The following is a 12468-nucleotide window of genomic DNA, read 5'->3' as shown; positions in this document are numbered from 1 at the left end:
TATTTTGGAAATTCAAATACATGCACTGACTATAAGAAAATTAAGTTTACTTCTTGCAGGTATCTCAAGCAGAAGTTTCTGTAGTGTAGCTGTTATCACGTGCACTTAACATGCAAAAGGTCCCTGGTTTGAACCTCTGTGTAAACAGCACTCATTGATACATTCAGTAAGTACCATAGTTGAAACTGAAAATTCAATTTTTCATTAATGCCTTCTTTTGGGAATCAAAAGATTCCATAGCGTAGTGGTTATCAAGTTCACTTAAGACGCAAAATGTATACTTTTCGATGCTGGGCGGAAACAGACGTCTCTGACACATGTGAGAAGTACTGTATTTGTAACAGAGAATTTTCATAAATGCATTATGTTGGAATTTCGAATTCGTGCGATGAATATATGTAAAATTTGGTTTACTCCACAGTAATAATTCTAGCAGCAGTTTCTCTAGTTTAGTAGTTATCAAGTTTGCTTTACACACGAATGGTCCCCGATTCGAAGCTGGGCGGAAACAGTTCTCTATGACAAATCCATTAAGTACTGTATTTGTAACAGAGAATAGTTGTTCTAATAAATGCCTTACTTTGGAAATTCGAATACATGCAATAAATATTTGTAAAATGCGGTTTACTCCTTGCTGGTAATTAATGCAGCAGTTTCTGTAGTGTAATGGTTATCACGTTCACCTTACATGCGAAAGGTCTGTGGTTGAAAAACTGATAGAAACAGTGATCTTTGACACATGCAGTTAGTGCTGTATCAACAACAGAGAATATATGTTCTCATGAATGGCTTTTTTTGGAAATTGGAATACATGCAATGAATATCTGTAAAATTTGGGTTACTCCTTGCTGATAACACTTGCATCAGTTTCTGTAGTGTAGTGGTTATCACGTTCGCTTTACACGCGAAAGGTCCCTGGTTCGAAACCGGGCGGAAACAGTCATCTTTGACACATGCAGTAAGTTGTGTATTTATAAAAGAGATGAGTTGCTTTCATAAATACCTTATTTTGGAAATTCAAATACATGCACTGACTATAAGAAAATTAAGTTTACTTCTTGCAGGTATCTCAAGCAGAAGTTTCTGTAGTGTAGCTGTTATCACGTGCACTTAACATGCAAAAGGTCCCTGGTTTGAACCTCTGTGTAAACAGCACTCATTGATACATTCAGTAAGTACCATAGTTGAAACTGAAAATTCAATTTTTCATTAATGCCTTCTTTTGGGAATCAAAAGATTCCATAGCGTAGTGGTTATCAAGTTCACTTAAGACGCAAAATGTATACTTTTCGATGCTGGGCGGAAACAGACGTCTCTGACACATGTGAGAAGTACTGTATTTGTAACAGAGAATTTTCATAAATGCATTATGTTGGAATTTCGAATTCGTGCGATGAATATATGTAAAATTTGGTTTACTCCACAGTAATAATTCTAGCAGCAGTTTCTCTAGTTTAGTAGTTATCAAGTTTGCTTTACACACGAATGGTCCCCGATTCGAAGCTGGGCGGAAACAGTTCTCTATGACAAATCCATTAAGTACTGTATTTGTAACAGAGAATAGTTGTTCTAATAAATGCCTTACTTTGGAAATTCGAATACATGCAATAAATATTTGTAAAATGCGGTTTACTCCTTGCTGGTAATTAATGCAGCAGTTTCTGTAGTGTAATGGTTATCACGTTCACCTTACATGCGAAAGGTCTGTGGTTGAAAAACTGATAGAAACAGTGATCTTTGACACATGCAGTTAGTGCTGTATCAACAACAGAGAATATATGTTCTCATGAATGGCTTTTTTTGGAAATTGGAATACATGCAATGAATATCTGTAAAATTTGGGTTACTCCTTGCTGATAACACTTGCATCAGTTTCTGTAGTGTAGTGGTTATCACGTTCGCTTTACACGCGAAAGGTCCCTGGTTCGAAACCGGGCGGAAACAGTCATCTTTGACACATGCAGTAAGTTGTGTATTTATAAAAGAGATGAGTTGCTTTCATAAATACCTTATTTTGGAAATTCAAATACATGCACTGACTATAAGAAAATTAAGTTTACTTCTTGCAGGTATCTCAAGCAGAAGTTTCTGTAGTGTAGCTGTTATCACGTGCACTTAACATGCAAAAGGTCCCTGGTTTGAACCTCTGTGTAAACAGCACTCATTGATACATTCAGTAAGTACCATAGTTGAAACTGAAAATTCTAATTTTTCATTAATGCCTTCTTTTGGGAATCAAAAGATTCCATAGCGTAGTGGTTATCAAGTTCACTTAAGACGCAAAATGTATACTTTTCGATGCTGGGCGGAAACAGACGTCTCTGACACATGTGAGAAGTACTGTATTTGTAACAGAGAATTTTCATAAATGCATTATGTTGGAATTTCGAATTCGTGCGATGAATATATGTAAAATTTGGTTTACTCCACAGTAATAATTCTAGCAGCAGTTTCTCTAGTTTAGTAGTTATCAAGTTTGCTTTACACATGAATGGTCCCCGATTCGAAGCTGGGCGGAAACAGTTCTCTATGACAAATCCATTAAGTACTGTATTTGTAACAGAGAATAGTTGTTCTAATAAATGCCTTACTTTGGAAATTCGAATACATGCAATAAATATTTGTAAAATGCGGTTTACTCCTTGCTGGTAATTAATGCAGCAGTTTCTGTAGTGTAATGGTTATCACGTTCACCTTACATGCGAAAGGTCTGTGGTTGAAAAACTGATAGAAACAGTGATCTTTGACACATGCAGTTAGTGCTGTATCAACAACAGAGAATATATGTTCTCATGAATGGCTTTTTTTGGAAATTGGAATACATGCAATGAATATCTGTAAAATTTGGGTTACTCCTTGCTGATAACACTTGCATCAGTTTCTGTAGTGTAGTGGTTATCACGTTCGCTTTACACGCGAAAGGTCCCTGGTTCGAAACCGGGCGGAAACAGTCATCTTTGACACATGCAGTAAGTTGTGTATTTATAAAAGAGATGAGTTGCTTTCATAAATACCTTATTTTGGAAATTCAAATACATGCACTGACTATAAGAAAATTAAGTTTACTTCTTGCAGGTATCTCAAGCAGAAGTTTCTGTAGTGTAGCTGTTATCACGTGCACTTAACATGCAAAAGGTCCCTGGTTTGAACCTCTGTGTAAACAGCACTCATTGATACATTCAGTAAGTACCATAGTTGAAACTGAAAATTCAATTTTTCATTAATGCCTTCTTTTGGGAATCAAAAGATTCCATAGCGTAGTGGTTATCAAGTTCACTTAAGACGCAAAATGTATACTTTTCGATGCTGGGCGGAAACAGACGTCTCTGACACATGTGAGAAGTACTGTATTTGTAACAGAGAATTTTCATAAATGCATTATGTTGGAATTTCGAATTCGTGCGATGAATATATGTAAAATTTGGTTTACTCCACAGTAATAATTCTAGCAGCAGTTTCTCTAGTTTAGTAGTTATCAAGTTTGCTTTACACATGAATGGTCCCCGATTCGAAGCTGGGCGGAAACAGTTCTCTATGACAAATCCATTAAGTACTGTATTTGTAACAGAGAATAGTTGTTCTAATAAATGCCTTACTTTGGAAATTCGAATACATGCAATAAATATTTGTAAAATGCGGTTTACTCCTTGCTGGTAATTAATGCAGCAGTTTCTGTAGTGTAATGGTTATCACGTTCACCTTACATGCGAAAGGTCTGTGGTTGAAAAACTGATAGAAACAGTGATCTTTGACACATGCAGTTAGTGCTGTATCAACAACAGAGAATATATGTTCTCATGAATGGCTTTTTTTGGAAATTGGAATACATGCAATGAATATCTGTAAAATTTGGGTTACTCCTTGCTGATAACACTTGCATCAGTTTCTGTAGTGTAGTGGTTATCACGTTCGCTTTACACGCGAAAGGTCCCTGGTTCGAAACCGGGCGGAAACAGTCATCTTTGACACATGCAGTAAGTTGTGTATTTATAAAAGAGATGAGTTGCTTTCATAAATACCTTATTTTGGAAATTCAAATACATGCACTGACTATAAGAAAATTAAGTTTACTTCTTGCAGGTATCTCAAGCAGAAGTTTCTGTAGTGTAGCTGTTATCACGTGCACTTAACATGCAAAAGGTCCCTGGTTTGAACCTCTGTGTAAACAGCACTCATTGATACATTCAGTAAGTACCATAGTTGAAACTGAAAATTCTAATTTTTCATTAATGCCTTCTTTTGGGAATCAAAAGATTCCATAGCGTAGTGGTTATCAAGTTCACTTAAGACGCAAAATGTATACTTTTCGATGCTGGGCGGAAACAGACGTCTCTGACACATGTGAGAAGTACTGTATTTGTAACAGAGAATTTTCATAAATGCATTATGTTGGAATTTCGAATTCGTGCGATGAATATATGTAAAATTTGGTTTACTCCACAGTAATAATTCTAGCAGCAGTTTCTCTAGTTTAGTAGTTATCAAGTTTGCTTTACACACGAATGGTCCCCGATTCGAAGCTGGGCGGAAACAGTTCTCTATGACAAATCCATTAAGTACTGTATTTGTAACAGAGAATAGTTGTTCTAATAAATGCCTTACTTTGGAAATTCGAATACATGCAATAAATATTTGTAAAATGCGGTTTACTCCTTGCTGGTAATTAATGCAGCAGTTTCTGTAGTGTAATGGTTATCACGTTCACCTTACATGCGAAAGGTCTGTGGTTGAAAAACTGATAGAAACAGTGATCTTTGACACATGCAGTTAGTGCTGTATCAACAACAGAGAATATATGTTCTCATGAATGGCTTTTTTTGGAAATTGGAATACATGCAATGAATATCTGTAAAATTTGGGTTACTCCTTGCTGATAACACTTGCATCAGTTTCTGTAGTGTAGTGGTTATCACGTTCGCTTTACACGCGAAAGGTCCCTGGTTCGAAACCGGGCGGAAACAGTCATCTTTGACACATGCAGTAAGTTGTGTATTTATAAAAGAGATGAGTTGCTTTCATAAATACCTTATTTTGGAAATTCAAATACATGCACTGACTATAAGAAAATTAAGTTTACTTCTTGCAGGTATCTCAAGCAGAAGTTTCTGTAGTGTAGCTGTTATCACGTGCACTTAACATGCAAAAGGTCCCTGGTTTGAACCTCTGTGTAAACAGCACTCATTGATACATTCAGTAAGTACCATAGTTGAAACTGAAAATTCAATTTTTCATTAATGCCTTCTTTTGGGAATCAAAAGATTCCATAGCGTAGTGGTTATCAAGTTCACTTAAGACGCAAAATGTATACTTTTCGATGCTGGGCGGAAACAGACGTCTCTGACACATGTGAGAAGTACTGTATTTGTAACAGAGAATTTTCATAAATGCATTATGTTGGAATTTCGAATTCGTGCGATGAATATATGTAAAATTTGGTTTACTCCACAGTAATAATTCTAGCAGCAGTTTCTCTAGTTTAGTAGTTATCAAGTTTGCTTTACACATGAATGGTCCCCGATTCGAAGCTGGGCGGAAACAGTTCTCTATGACAAATCCATTAAGTACTGTATTTGTAACAGAGAATAGTTGTTCTAATAAATGCCTTACTTTGGAAATTCGAATACATGCAATAAATATTTGTAAAATGCGGTTTACTCCTTGCTGGTAATTAATGCAGCAGTTTCTGTAGTGTAATGGTTATCACGTTCACCTTACATGCGAAAGGTCTGTGGTTGAAAAACTGATAGAAACAGTGATCTTTGACACATGCAGTTAGTGCTGTATCAACAACAGAGAATATATGTTCTCATGAATGGCTTTTTTTGGAAATTGGAATACATGCAATGAATATCTGTAAAATTTGGGTTACTCCTTGCTGATAACACTTGCATCAGTTTCTGTAGTGTAGTGGTTATCACGTTCGCTTTACACGCGAAAGGTCCCTGGTTCGAAACCGGGCGGAAACAGTCATCTTTGACACATGCAGTAAGTTGTGTATTTATAAAAGAGATGAGTTGCTTTCATAAATACCTTATTTTGGAAATTCAAATACATGCACTGACTATAAGAAAATTAAGTTTACTTCTTGCAGGTATCTCAAGCAGAAGTTTCTGTAGTGTAGCTGTTATCACGTGCACTTAACATGCAAAAGGTCCCTGGTTTGAACCTCTGTGTAAACAGCACTCATTGATACATTCAGTAAGTACCATAGTTGAAACTGAAAATTCAATTTTTCATTAATGCCTTCTTTTGGGAATCAAAAGATTCCATAGCGTAGTGGTTATCAAGTTCACTTAAGACGCAAAATGTATACTTTTCGATGCTGGGCGGAAACAGACGTCTCTGACACATGTGAGAAGTACTGTATTTGTAACAGAGAATTTTCATAAATGCATTATGTTGGAATTTCGAATTCGTGCGATGAATATATGTAAAATTTGGTTTACTCCACAGTAATAATTCTAGCAGCAGTTTCTCTAGTTTAGTAGTTATCAAGTTTGCTTTACACACGAATGGTCCCCGATTCGAAGCTGGGCGGAAACAGTTCTCTATGACAAATCCATTAAGTACTGTATTTGTAACAGAGAATAGTTGTTCTAATAAATGCCTTACTTTGGAAATTCGAATACATGCAATAAATATTTGTAAAATGCGGTTTACTCCTTGCTGGTAATTAATGCAGCAGTTTCTGTAGTGTAATGGTTATCACGTTCACCTTACATGCGAAAGGTCTGTGGTTGAAAAACTGATAGAAACAGTGATCTTTGACACATGCAGTTAGTGCTGTATCAACAACAGAGAATATATGTTCTCATGAATGGCTTTTTTTGGAAATTGGAATACATGCAATGAATATCTGTAAAATTTGGGTTACTCCTTGCTGATAACACTTGCATCAGTTTCTGTAGTGTAGTGGTTATCACGTTCGCTTTACACGCGAAAGGTCCCTGGTTCGAAACCGGGCGGAAACAGTCATCTTTGACACATGCAGTAAGTTGTGTATTTATAAAAGAGATGAGTTGCTTTCATAAATACCTTATTTTGGAAATTCAAATACATGCACTGACTATAAGAAAATTAAGTTTACTTCTTGCAGGTATCTCAAGCAGAAGTTTCTGTAGTGTAGCTGTTATCACGTGCACTTAACATGCAAAAGGTCCCTGGTTTGAACCTCTGTGTAAACAGCACTCATTGATACATTCAGTAAGTACCATAGTTGAAACTGAAAATTCAATTTTTCATTAATGCCTTCTTTTGGGAATCAAAAGATTCCATAGCGTAGTGGTTATCAAGTTCACTTAAGACGCAAAATGTATACTTTTCGATGCTGGGCGGAAACAGACGTCTCTGACACATGTGAGAAGTACTGTATTTGTAACAGAGAATTTTCATAAATGCATTATGTTGGAATTTCGAATTCGTGCGATGAATATATGTAAAATTTGGTTTACTCCACAGTAATAATTCTAGCAGCAGTTTCTCTAGTTTAGTAGTTATCAAGTTTGCTTTACACACGAATGGTCCCCGATTCGAAGCTGGGCGGAAACAGTTCTCTATGACAAATCCATTAAGTACTGTATTTGTAACAGAGAATAGTTGTTCTAATAAATGCCTTACTTTGGAAATTCGAATACATGCAATAAATATTTGTAAAATGCGGTTTACTCCTTGCTGGTAATTAATGCAGCAGTTTCTGTAGTGTAATGGTTATCACGTTCACCTTACATGCGAAAGGTCTGTGGTTGAAAAACTGATAGAAACAGTGATCTTTGACACATGCAGTTAGTGCTGTATCAACAACAGAGAATATATGTTCTCATGAATGGCTTTTTTTGGAAATTGGAATACATGCAATGAATATCTGTAAAATTTGGGTTACTCCTTGCTGATAACACTTGCATCAGTTTCTGTAGTGTAGTGGTTATCACGTTCGCTTTACACGCGAAAGGTCCCTGGTTCGAAACCGGGCGGAAACAGTCATCTTTGACACATGCAGTAAGTTGTGTATTTATAAAAGAGATGAGTTGCTTTCATAAATACCTTATTTTGGAAATTCAAATACATGCACTGACTATAAGAAAATTAAGTTTACTTCTTGCAGGTATCTCAAGCAGAAGTTTCTGTAGTGTAGCTGTTATCACGTGCACTTAACATGCAAAAGGTCCCTGGTTTGAACCTCTGTGTAAACAGCACTCATTGATACATTCAGTAAGTACCATAGTTGAAACTGAAAATTCAATTTTTCATTAATGCCTTCTTTTGGGAATCAAAAGATTCCATAGCGTAGTGGTTATCAAGTTCACTTAAGACGCAAAATGTATACTTTTCGATGCTGGGCGGAAACAGACGTCTCTGACACATGTGAGAAGTACTGTATTTGTAACAGAGAATTTTCATAAATGCATTATGTTGGAATTTCGAATTCGTGCGATGAATATATGTAAAATTTGGTTTACTCCACAGTAATAATTCTAGCAGCAGTTTCTCTAGTTTAGTAGTTATCAAGTTTGCTTTACACACTGAATGGTCCCCGATTCGAAGCTGGGCGGAAACAGTTCTCTATGACAAATCCATTAAGTACTGTATTTGTAACAGAGAATAGTTGTTCTAATAAATGCCTTACTTTGGAAATTCGAATACATGCAATAAATATTTGTAAAATGCGGTTTACTCCTTGCTGGTAATTAATGCAGCAGTTTCTGTAGTGTAATGGTTATCACGTTCACCTTACATGCGAAAGGTCTGTGGTTGAAAAACTGATAGAAACAGTGATCTTTGACACATGCAGTTAGTGCTGTATCAACAACAGAGAATATATGTTCTCATGAATGGCTTTTTTTGGAAATTGGAATACATGCAATGAATATCTGTAAAATTTGGGTTACTCCTTGCTGATAACACTTGCATCAGTTTCTGTAGTGTAGTGGTTATCACGTTCGCTTTACACGCGAAAGGTCCCTGGTTCGAAACCGGGCGGAAACAGTCATCTTTGACACATGCAGTAAGTTGTGTATTTATAAAGAGATGAGTTGCTTTCATAAATACCTTATTTTGGAAATTCAAATACATGCACTGACTATAAGAAAATTAAGTTTACTTCTTGCAGGTATCTCAAGCAGAAGTTTCTGTAGTGTAGCTGTTATCACGTGCACTTAACATGCAAAAGGTCCCTGGTTTGAACCTCTGTGTAAACAGCACTCATTGATACATTCAGTAAGTACCATAGTTGAAACTGAAAATTCAATTTTTCATTAATGCCTTCTTTTGGGAATCAAAAGATTCCATAGCGTAGTGGTTATCAAGTTCACTTAAGACGCAAAATGTATACTTTTCGATGCTGGGCGGAAACAGACGTCTCTGACACATGTGAGAAGTACTGTATTTGTAACAGAGAATTTTCATAAATGCATTATGTTGGAATTTCGAATTCGTGCGATGAATATATGTAAAATTTGGTTTACTCCACAGTAATAATTCTAGCAGCAGTTTCTCTAGTTTAGTAGTTATCAAGTTTGCTTTACACACGAATGGTCCCCGATTCGAAGCTGGGCGGAAACAGTTCTCTATGACAAATCCATTAAGTACTGTATTTGTAACAGAGAATAGTTGTTCTAATAAATGCCTTACTTTGGAAATTCGAATACATGCAATAAATATTTGTAAAATGCGGTTTACTCCTTGCTGGTAATTAATGCAGCAGTTTCTGTAGTGTAATGGTTATCACGTTCACCTTACATGCGAAAGGTCTGTGGTTGAAAAACTGATAGAAACAGTGATCTTTGACACATGCAGTTAGTGCTGTATCAACAACAGAGAATATATGTTCTCATGAATGGCTTTTTTTGGAAATTGGAATACATGCAATGAATATCTGTAAAATTTGGGTTACTCCTTGCTGATAACACTTGCATCAGTTTCTGTAGTGTAGTGGTTATCACGTTCGCTTTACACGCGAAAGGTCCCTGGTTCGAAACCGGGCGGAAACAGTCATCTTTGACACATGCAGTAAGTTGTGTATTTATAAAAGAGATGAGTTGCTTTCATAAATACCTTATTTTGGAAATTCAAATACATGCACTGACTATAAGAAAATTAAGTTTACTTCTTGCAGGTATCTCAAGCAGAAGTTTCTGTAGTGTAGCTGTTATCACGTGCACTTAACATGCAAAAGGTCCCTGGTTTGAACCTCTGTGTAAACAGCACTCATTGATACATTCAGTAAGTACCATAGTTGAAACTGAAAATTCTATTTTTCATTAATGCCTTCTTTTGGGAATCAAAAGATTCCATAGCGTAGTGGTTATCAAGTTCACTTAAGACGCAAAATGTATACTTTTCGATGCTGGGCGGAAACAGACGTCTCTGACACATGTGAGAAGTACTGTATTTGTAACAGAGAATTTTCATAATGCATTATGTTGGAATTTCGAATTCGTGCGATGAATATATGTAAAATTTGGTTTACTCCACAGTAATAATTCTAGCAGCAGTTTCTCTAGTTTAGTAGTTATCAAGTTTGCTTTACACATGAATGGTCCCCGATTCGAAGCTGGGCGGAAACAGTTCTCTATGACAAATCCATTAAGTACTGTATTTGTAACAGAGAATAGTTGTTCTAATAAATGCCTTACTTTGGAAATTCGAATACATGCAATAAATATTTGTAAATGCGGTTTACTCCTTGCTGGTAATTAATGCAGCAGTTTCTGTAGTGTAATGGTTATCACGTTCACCTTACATGCGAAAGGTCTGTGGTTGAAAAACTGATAGAAACAGTGATCTTTGACACATGCAGTTAGTGCTGTATCAACAACAGAGAATATATGTTCTCATGAATGGCTTTTTTTGGAAATTGGAATACATGCAATGAATATCTGTAAAATTTGGGTTACTCCTTGCTGATAACACTTGCATCAGTTTCTGTAGTGTAGTGGTTATCACGTTCGCTTTACACGCGGAAGGTCCCTGGTTCGAAACCGGGCGGAAACAGTCATCTTTGACACATGCAGTAAGTTGTGTATTTATAAAAGAGATGAGTTGCTTTCATAAATACCTTATTTTGGAAATTCAAATACATGCACTGACTATAAGAAAATTAAGTTTACTTCTTGCAGGTATCTCAAGCAGAAGTTTCTGTAGTGTAGCTGTTATCACGTGCACTTAACATGCAAAAGGTCCCTGGTTTGAACCTCTGTGTAACAGCACTCATTGATACATTCAGTAAGTACCATAGTTGAAACTGAAAATTCAATTTTTCATTAATGCCTTCTTTTGGGAATCAAAAGATTCCATAGCGTAGTGGTTATCAAGTTCACTTAAGACGCAAAATGTATACTTTCGATGCTGGGCGGAAACAGACGTCTCTGACACATGTGAGAAGTACTGTATTGTAACAGAGAATTTTCATAAATGCATTATGTTGGAATTTCGAATTCGTGCGATGAATATATGTAAAATTTGGTTTACTCCACAGTAATAATTCTAGCAGCAGTTTCTCTAGTTTAGTAGTTATCAAGTTTGCTTTACACACGAAGGTCCCCGATTCGAAGCTGGGCGGGAGGAAACAGTCTCTATGACAAATCCATTAAGTACTGTATTTGTAACAGAGATTAGTTGTTTCTAATAATGCCCTTACTTTGGAAATTCGAATACATGCAATAATATTTGTAAAATGCGGTTTACTCCTTGCTGGTAATTAATGCAGCAGTTTCTGTAGTGTAATGGTTATCACGTTCACCTTACATGCGAAAGGTCTGTGGTTGAAAACTGATAGAAACAGTGATCTTTGACACATGCAGTTAGTGCTGTATCAACAACAGAGAATATATGTTCTCATGAATGGCTTTTTTTGGAAATTGGAATACATGCATGAATATCTGTAAAATTTGGGTTACTCCTTGCTGATAACACTTGCATCAGTTTCTGTAGTGTAGTGGTTATCACGTTCGCTTTACACGCGAAAGGTCCCTGGTTCGAAACCGGGCGGAAACGTCATCTTTGACACATGCAGTAAGTTGTGTATTTATAAAAGAGATGAGTTGCTTTCATAAATACCTTATTTTGGAAATTCAAATACATGCACTGACTATAAGAAAATTAATTTACTTCTTGCAGTATCTCAAGCAGAAGTTCTGTAGTGTAGCTGTTATCACGTGCACTTAACATGCAAAAGGTCCCTGGTTTGAACCTCTGTGTAACAGCACTCACTGATACTTCAGTAAGTACCATAGTTGAAACTGAAAATTCTATTTTTCATTAATGCCTTCTTTTGGGAATCAAAAGATTCCATAGCGTAGTGGTTATCAAGTTCACTTAAGACGCAAAATGTATACTTTTCGATGCTGGGCGGAAACAGACGTCTCTGACACATGTGAGAAGTACTGTATTTTAACAGAGAATTTTCATAAATGCATTATGTTGGAATTTCGAATTCGTGCGATGAATATATGTAAAATTTGGTTTACTCCA

The 12468-nt window shown here is 36.2% G+C and overlaps 12 non-coding genes across 12 annotated transcripts; all 12 read left to right on the top strand.

Annotated features, from left to right (window-relative positions):
* Positions 1 to 866: 866 nt before the first annotated feature.
* On the top strand, positions 867 to 939 carry trnav-uac (transfer RNA valine (anticodon UAC)). The gene has a single exon. It is a non-coding gene; the product is annotated as a tRNA-Val (tRNA).
* Positions 940 to 1871: 932 nt separating this feature from the next.
* trnav-uac (transfer RNA valine (anticodon UAC)) lies at positions 1872 to 1944 on the top strand. The gene has a single exon. It is a non-coding gene; the product is annotated as a tRNA-Val (tRNA).
* Positions 1945 to 2877: 933 nt separating this feature from the next.
* Positions 2878 to 2950, top strand: trnav-uac (transfer RNA valine (anticodon UAC)). Its single transcript has one exon. It is a non-coding gene; the product is annotated as a tRNA-Val (tRNA).
* A 932-nt stretch (positions 2951 to 3882) lies between these two features.
* On the top strand, positions 3883 to 3955 carry trnav-uac (transfer RNA valine (anticodon UAC)). The gene has a single exon. It is a non-coding gene; the product is annotated as a tRNA-Val (tRNA).
* A 933-nt stretch (positions 3956 to 4888) lies between these two features.
* trnav-uac (transfer RNA valine (anticodon UAC)) lies at positions 4889 to 4961 on the top strand. The gene has a single exon. It is a non-coding gene; the product is annotated as a tRNA-Val (tRNA).
* Positions 4962 to 5893: 932 nt separating this feature from the next.
* trnav-uac (transfer RNA valine (anticodon UAC)) lies at positions 5894 to 5966 on the top strand. The gene has a single exon. It is a non-coding gene; the product is annotated as a tRNA-Val (tRNA).
* A 932-nt stretch (positions 5967 to 6898) lies between these two features.
* trnav-uac (transfer RNA valine (anticodon UAC)) lies at positions 6899 to 6971 on the top strand. Its single transcript has one exon. It is a non-coding gene; the product is annotated as a tRNA-Val (tRNA).
* Positions 6972 to 7903: 932 nt separating this feature from the next.
* trnav-uac (transfer RNA valine (anticodon UAC)) lies at positions 7904 to 7976 on the top strand. The gene has a single exon. It is a non-coding gene; the product is annotated as a tRNA-Val (tRNA).
* Positions 7977 to 8909: 933 nt separating this feature from the next.
* trnav-uac (transfer RNA valine (anticodon UAC)) lies at positions 8910 to 8982 on the top strand. The gene has a single exon. It is a non-coding gene; the product is annotated as a tRNA-Val (tRNA).
* Positions 8983 to 9913: 931 nt separating this feature from the next.
* On the top strand, positions 9914 to 9986 carry trnav-uac (transfer RNA valine (anticodon UAC)). The gene has a single exon. It is a non-coding gene; the product is annotated as a tRNA-Val (tRNA).
* Positions 9987 to 10916: 930 nt separating this feature from the next.
* On the top strand, positions 10917 to 10989 carry trnav-uac (transfer RNA valine (anticodon UAC)). The gene has a single exon. It is a non-coding gene; the product is annotated as a tRNA-Val (tRNA).
* A 929-nt stretch (positions 10990 to 11918) lies between these two features.
* On the top strand, positions 11919 to 11991 carry trnav-uac (transfer RNA valine (anticodon UAC)). Its single transcript has one exon. It is a non-coding gene; the product is annotated as a tRNA-Val (tRNA).
* The last annotated feature ends 477 nt before the right edge of the window (positions 11992 to 12468 follow it).

Source organism: Oncorhynchus kisutch, unplaced genomic scaffold, assembly GCF_002021735.2.
Source record: "Oncorhynchus kisutch isolate 150728-3 unplaced genomic scaffold, Okis_V2 scaffold1892, whole genome shotgun sequence".
In the NCBI taxonomy this organism is placed as follows: Eukaryota; Metazoa; Chordata; class Actinopteri; order Salmoniformes; family Salmonidae; genus Oncorhynchus; species Oncorhynchus kisutch.
This window is presented reverse-complemented; position numbering and strand designations above follow the sequence as displayed.